At 40.5% G+C, this 7,911-nt stretch overlaps 1 pseudogene; it reads right to left on the minus strand.

Moving 5' to 3' along the window:
- Positions 1-3,598: 3,598 nt before the first annotated feature.
- On the minus strand, positions 3,599-7,629 carry LOC128253442 (uncharacterized; annotated as a pseudogene).
- Between the last annotated feature and the right edge of the window lie 282 nt (positions 7,630-7,911).

A 7,911-nucleotide genomic window follows, 5' to 3' on the forward strand; every position in this document is an offset into this window, starting at 1 on the left:
AAAGATTCTTTTATTATTCAACTCCATAAAAAGGGAGAAAGTTGGATGTTCAAAATTAAAGAGGTATTTCTAACTTGTCTGCAATACCTAATGCATTTGAGCGTAATATTATTTCTCATTTGCAACATTTGTATTCCCCACTAATATCACCTTATCAACATGGTTTAGTTAAGCGAAGGTCTACCACGAACCTACTTGAATTGACATCTATTATAGTTAAAGGATTAAATAATAAAATGCAGACTGATGTTATATATACAGATTTTAGTAAGGCTTTTGATTCTGTCAACCATTCTCTTCTTTTATTGAAATTAGATCAACTCGGATTTTTGAATAATCTTTTAAATTGGATATTATGTTATTTGAATGGAAGAACTCAGAGGGTTATTTTTAAAAACCCAGTTTTCACGCACGCTGCGTTTTCATTATTGAACGCCCGTTTTCAATAAAGAAAGTCACCACCTTGATACGTTCTTTTGGTGTTAAGTTATTCATGGTTCAAATTGTACTGAATTATCGTTTCCAAAACATAACTACACAAGCCAATCGAAGCTCGAGAGGGCTCATCGTGTATAATAATTTGCAATCGGGTTTCGGCTTACAGTCTGATATAGATTTATTTCAGAGATGGTGTCAATCTAACCGCTTAAATCTGAATTGCCTTAAATGTAACGTAATGACTTTTTATAAAGGTACGCCTTCATTTATAAGCTTTTCTCTTCATAATATGCGACTGGACCGTATATATTCAGTCAACGACTTAGGAGTTCTTCTTGACCCTAATTAAAAATTGGACTGTCACATAAAGTCTACTGTTAACAAGGCTATGAGTGTTCTTGGATTTATTAAGCGATGGTCAAAAGATTTTGACGATCCTTATACAACTAAATTATTATTTACTTTATTTATTATTATTTCCCTTGTCCGTCCAAATTCGGAATATTGCGATCCCGTTTGGAGTCCCCAATATCAAGTACACATTGATCGTATTGAGTCGGTACAAAAAAGTTTTTTTTTCGGCCTTCGTGGTTTGAACTGGGATCAAAACGTAAGGTTGGCTTCTTACTCTAAAAGATTTATATTGCTAAATTTAACTACTCTTGTAAATCGTAAATTATGCTTGAAAAGGTGATATGTCAAAGGTAATATTGACTCCATAGAATTGGTAAGGCGTTTTACTTTTAATGTGCCTTTTAGACCAACCCGCGACTACCATCCTCTTAACTTGCCAAGATGTACCTCAAATTTTTGCCTGCGTGAACTCTTTCGCGTTCTTTGTAATAATTATTACAATCTATATCATCAAATTTGCATTTCAAGCTCTATCCCTGTCTTAAAAACTACAGTTTTAACATATTTGCAGCGTACTTAGTCTTAGTTTTTTTTTTTATAAATGTCTCTACATTATGTTATTTGTGTTTTCCTCGCAAACTCGATAACTGCCCACTATGCCAATAGGGCCCACGCGTAACAAGCTCGTGCTTGGTTTCGTTGGGCCACTTGTTTGTACTGTTTATAGTGCATCAACGTTCAACAATATATATAAATGACAACACCATATAGATGCATAAGGTTAAGTTTTCCGGTAATTCCCCGAAAATTACACTTACACTGGCCTACAAATTTAAACTGATGAAACCCTCCAGAAATCAAGCCATGATTTTCCGGTGCAGGTCGAATCCCTGATTCAAACGATGATACTCAAAATGGTGCCATTTTCTTCTAAGAACAGGTTTCCTAATAAAGATGCTAGAGCTTAACAAAGTGTGAACAATTTCCTTAAACTGAAGTTCCGAAAACATTACCTACTTCTTTTAAAAAACACGTCTGAAAACAGAAAAAGAAATTGTTTTCAACAACTTGAAGATGGTACATTCACGAGTCTAACAAGTTATTAACCTCAACAGTCCGCCGGTAAATCTATTTTTAATGGAATTTTCAAGCTCCCAAAAACGGTTATTTTCGGGCTGATGTTAACGAAGACTACACCCCTGTAGTCTTCAGTCGAATAATAGCCTTTTTTCGCAGACAATAAAGTCCGTATAAAATCGGTTTACCGGCGGATTGTTGAAAATAGGTTGTTAGATCTTTGAATATTCTATCTTCAAGATAAAGTCAGAGAATTATTTTCGGTTTTCATGCTGGTATTTTTTAAGAATTAATTTATTTTGTCGTAACTTCAGTGTTAACAATATATTCAAACTATGGATATTGCAAAAAAATAGGGTACCATACAAAAAATTTTATAGGTAATTTTTTTAATCAAGCAGTTGAACTGCACCGGAAAATCAAAAAAATTTGAGTATAATTTTTTTGAATCTGGGAGTGTAGGAGGTCATCGATTGAAATTTTTAATCCTGTGTTATTCGTGAAAGAATAAAATTTTTTGCATTTGTTTCAATATTTTGTTGTTTTTTACCAAGCATACCATATGCCATGGCTCAATTTTGTCGTCTTGGAGAAGCCAAAGCATCCAAAACAAGTTACATAATTGGTGCGATATGAGGTTAGGCGACATTATTGGATCGTTTTTTCTGGAAAGAATTTGTTGTGTTAGTTAATCTTTGAGCACTAACAAGTAAGAGAAGTTTTGCACCATTATTCTATGGAAAAACATTATGGCGCAAATAACTTGAACGTCTGTATATGCCTTGCTCGCTTAGAAAATTTATTTATTATTTGCAGTGGCAAGTTTATTACCGAATCATGGCCTATCCGCAACTGGTGTTGTTCGATGTAGTGTGTTGCCTAGTTCCCTTAATGGATGGCCTTGTCACGTCGACAAAGTCATGGAGGCCTTCTCGAAACTTGAACTAACTCTCCACTGCGGAAACGGGTATTTGCTTCGCCTATGCCAGGCATGCGGGTGATGAGAGGCCAGTAATCGATTTGATTAATCATTAGTTCTTAAGATCGAAGAGAAGCTGGAACTCCGATAAGTCTGCACAATAATGGCGGTGTGCACTTCGGCGATAAAAAACGATCAGGTAAAGTTTTGACGGAGATCCAAGTTCAGCTTGGTGACGTACTTTCCATAGGTGTAAATAATCGTCTGCTTCGCTGCATAGAATGTAAAATCCTCTAGAAAGGTTTTTTGGTTTAACCAAAGTGTGTGGAAAACAGAAACCTGAATCAATGAAAAATGGGTTTCGTGCAGTCGCTGCTCCTGTGGGACAACTGACGGAACTGTGGTCTCGCTGGTATATTCTGTCGGGCGACAGCATTTTTAGTTTAACAAAAAGGAGCGGGCACATGGTGAGAACACTTTCGAGAAAGAATGGTTCTGCTGATAAGAATTTTCAGATTGAATGTGACCACGCGATAAACTGTGTGAACGCCCTTGAAACTGGAAGCGCTGTACTTCCTTTTGCGATGTGTCAAATTTATGTGAAAATGAACGTAGATTACACTGGTTTACAAATTTAAATTGATGAACCTTGAACAAAGCTTGATTTTCCAGTGCAGATGGTTAGGTTAGGTTAGCTTAGAGCAGCTGTCAAATTATTGACTCACTTAGACCTAGAAGTTCCATTGTGATACCGCGTGGATCTGTGTCCCCTTTCCTATATTATTGTCTGCTGCTCTTACCGCAGCTGACCTAGCATAGCACCCACCCGGTTGCTTTCATGAATTTTATTATTCGCTTTAGGCTTATATTCGCCAGTTCAGATAGACTGCTCATGAAGGGATTCCCTAAGTGGTACAGTCTAGATCTGCATAGGGCCGGGCAGGAACAGAACAGGTGTTCCACCGTTTCCTCCTCCTCCTCGTCCCTGCAGCTTCTGCAGAAATCGTTTGCAATGTCTTACATGTGTCCATGCTAGGCTCGCAAGTTCTTTATATTTGTTTTTAATGTTTTGCTTGCATGTGGCCATCGGCATACCAATGTTCTCCTTGTCCGGAAGGGGAGGAACTGTAGTGCCATGCCTGCAATGTTTCGGTGACCCGGGACCCATATTAGGTGTACTTTAATCAGCAAAGCCATCTCATGTAGAGATTTGCGGCAGTTTGATATAGGTTGAGAGTTTGTATTGGTCGAGATAATCGACCTGAATGCCGCTTGACCATCACTGTAGATGATTACCCATTTCTTTTGACAGTTTGCATCGTTTAGGAGCAACAAAGCTTCATTTATAGCATATACTTCCGCTTGGAAGACACTGCAATAATCCGGAAGTCTGAAGAATTTACTGATGTTAAGTTGGTCGGAGTATATACCTCCTCCGACTTGATTTTTTTAATTTGGAGCCGTCAGTGTATAAATTGACTGCCTCTTTTAGGCCCGGTAGACCTTACTCCCAGTCTTTTCTGGATCGATGTGTCTTGCTGGAGTATCCTGGCATGACCACGAACCGCAGCTATCTTGGCCCGCTTCATGCCGGCTAAGTCCAGGCTGGGAAGGTTCAGTATAGCATTTAGCGCCTCGTTGGGGGTGGTGCGAAGGGCTCCGCTTATGCAAAAGGATGCCATTCGTTGAACCTTGTTAAGGCTTGCTGTTTCATTGGCGCAGGCCACCATATTGACACTCCGTAGAATAGAATAGGCTTGACTATCGCTGTGTGTATCCAGGTGACGATTTTCGGGGACATGCCCCATTTCGTTCCAAAAGCTTTTTTGAAGGGAATAGAGGGCAATTGTTGCTTTTATCTTTCTCTCTTGGCTGTTCAGTCTCCATGTTAGACGCTTATCCCCAAGTATCTATCGTTATCACTGAAAGAGAGAGAGCAGTTATTTAATGTTGGTGGGCTTAGTTGAGGAACCTTGTATCTGTTTGTGAACAACACCAGCTCCGTTTTCAAGGGGTTTACCCCTAGACCTCTTTCTATTGTCCAGTCAGATAGTATTTTAAGTTTGGCGGACACTAGATCGCATAGTGTCTGAGAGAATTTCCCTGAGAAAATAATGGCTACGTCGTCCCTCCCTGATAAAAAATGACACTCAAACTTTTTTTTCATGGTATCATTTTTTTAAGTGTTAACAACGTATTTCACCTGTGTTGATGCCAATTTTATTTTTTATCTCCGGTTCTGCTTAACTGATTTCGGTCATCGACGGTTTATTTTACAAAAAATAGATCATTCTTCATGAATAGGTTTGCTATTCCTTAATCGATTAACCAAAACTGTAGATAATAAAAATCAAAACTGGTATTACAAGATTGAACACATCGGTGTCGCCGACGATCTGGTGAAAGCAAAATTAGCGCTCTACTTGAACAAATCATAGATAAGGGTTTCTATGTAAATATATAAATATTAATATATATATATATATAAATATTGGCAGATGTACGTTTACACGAGAGTTTGTGCGTGGCGGCGTGTCAGGCACGCTGGCCCGCCTGCTACATCTGGATTGGTGTCCGGCATGTCGTTGGGCCAATCCAAGTAAATTTATTTTGTATCCTTTAATTCGATCGATTCGACCGAGTTCTATGTCAAATTGTACATAGAACGAAACCTAATGAAACATTGGCAGCGTTGGAGTCAGCGGGTGGCAACAAAGTCAGCGGAATCAGAAAGTTGGTAGCGGGGTTTTTGGCCATAGTTCAGCGCTTTCGCAATTGTGTGGAATTGGAGGCACAGGTCGGTTAAAAGCTCACCACAGTTGCAGTAGTTTGTCGTCGAATACGGAGGTGGGGCAACAGTTCCTTAGAAGTTCAGAAATGATAATGGAGTTACTTTTCTCCTTTAAATTGTTGCTAGCCCTCGAGCAACTATTGATTTTTAGAAGAATGGAATATTATAGAATTCCGGTGGTAAGTTTAATTGGCTCAGTTTTATTCGGTTTTATAGGTTGATCATCTGCTGTCTTTGGAATGGTAGGGTACATTTGCAATATTTTTTCTCTTTTCGTTTCCTTGCATTTAAATTGTTATACAAATTCTTTTATTTTGTTACGTATGTTAATATTATAAGTTGAATGGAATGCGGGCTTACTAGAGTGGAAAAACAAAGAAAACTGAATAATTAAGAATGGGATGTAAATTATAACGGAACCGTGTGTCTTTTTGTCGAGAGTGTAATACACTAAAAATTGGCGACGAGGATTTAAATTCTTTATTGAACATCAGATAAAACTAAATTTTTGTAAATACAAAAACTAATTGAAAGAATACATAAAAGCCGAGATGGCGCCTCCAGCCTCAACATCTACGTTTAATCAAATATCTTCCAATCCGGAGTTTTCTCCAAACAACGAGATGTCTGGCTAGAAAAATTGGACATTCATTTCTGTGAACTAAATTTAACAGATAAACATACAAAAAAAAAATCGTTTTTAAAATCAATCGGAGCTGCACTCCCGAGGTGCCGTACAAAAATCGTATGCACTATCTGTTCAATACTTATCACACATTAAATACCTCCTGAAGAGATGGGGGGTTGGCGGATTTCTGCCCGTGGTAGTTGCTGGTTGAAAATGGCGACTCGCTGGGTTCTTTTTTCTTCAAGGTTTTATTTCAGGTAACTTTCACAACGTTGAAACTTCACTTTATGGCTTCGTAATTAGAACTAACTAACTCTACTTAAATCTTATGTTAGGAGAGCGGGGGTGGAGACTGTTAACAGACCGAGAGCGAGATGAGAATTCATCTGGACATAACTGCTCTCGACTGTTAACGAACAATATCGACAGAGGCCCCTCCTTGGCGCGGACATTCTCCCCCCCTTGCGACGATAAACGTAGCAACCAAATTTTCCCCACGTCTGGCGCCTTAAGATTGTCTACATGATCCCGAGACATTCCAGCCGAGCACAGTTCTTTGTGCGACAGGCAGCCCCTCATCCAGATTTAGGAAACCGGGTTGGATGACATCACGATAAACGTCAGAGCCCAACACCAGGGATATCGTCGCCGGGCGATGAAACTGTTCATCAGGAAGACGGATATCGTTAAACCGAGCGCGAACATCGTCGGCTAGTGCACGGATTGGAGTGCGACTGGAGAAATTGGGGCTGACCTTAAGCACCACGTCGATTTTGAAGGTGCCTATCCGTGACCTTATAGTCGCCGAACAAACCGTCTCGTCTCCGACGCTTGTCGTGGGGAGACGGAACGCCGCAGCGAGCGATCTATCGATGGTGCTCACCGGAAAGCACGGGTCGATCAGGGCACCCGCCTCGTATTTGTTGGTTCCTGTGTCAAGTACCACGATGGCCGTAGGGATGATTTGCACACTCTGATGCTGCAACAGAGACGCCACAGATGGAGCTGCAGTTGGCGCTTCGCCCTAGTCGGAATGCCGGAAATCATTCCGCGAGCTGGACCCCGAGAGAGTGAGCCGGAAGCTGAAGGCCGTGGTGAAGACGCCGAAGGTCGCACCGGAGAAATTAATCGGCGACGTAAACTGGAAGACTCGCGCATATGGAGCAACGTGTGGTGGTTTTGCCCACATTTTTTGCACGTGTCTCCGCTGCGACATACTTCTTCGGAATGCTGATGTGCCAGGCAATTAGCGCAGTATTTGTTAATGATAACGGCGCGGAGCCGCTTCTCAGTACTGAGCCTCAGAAACCTGTTGCATTTCCGTAGCGGATGGATTCCCCGACAGACTCGGCAGCGGTAGGATCGAGTACCTCGGGAACGTCTGTCGTCCAGAGTTTGGGCGCTGCGAGGACGTGGAGCCATGGTTTTAATGCTTTAATATATAAAAAAAAAGATGAATGATAAGTACATTTAGTGTCAATCGTGAACGAATTTTGAAGCATGAGGACAGAAGGCACTATTTTGGAAGTACTGAGGTTGCATTGGCCTCCATAGGAAGAAGTACTAGCTTATGGACGGGACGTTTAATAATTTCTCGAGCGGTACGGATTTCTACTACGCGAACTTTACTATCGGCCCCTGGAAACACAGATACAACTCTGGCGAGTCGCCAGTCGTTTGATGGCATATTGTCTTCTTTGACGA

Source organism: Drosophila gunungcola (assembly GCF_025200985.1).
Source record: "Drosophila gunungcola strain Sukarami chromosome 2L unlocalized genomic scaffold, Dgunungcola_SK_2 000008F, whole genome shotgun sequence".
Lineage (NCBI taxonomy): Eukaryota > Metazoa > Arthropoda > Insecta > Diptera > Drosophilidae > Drosophila > Drosophila gunungcola.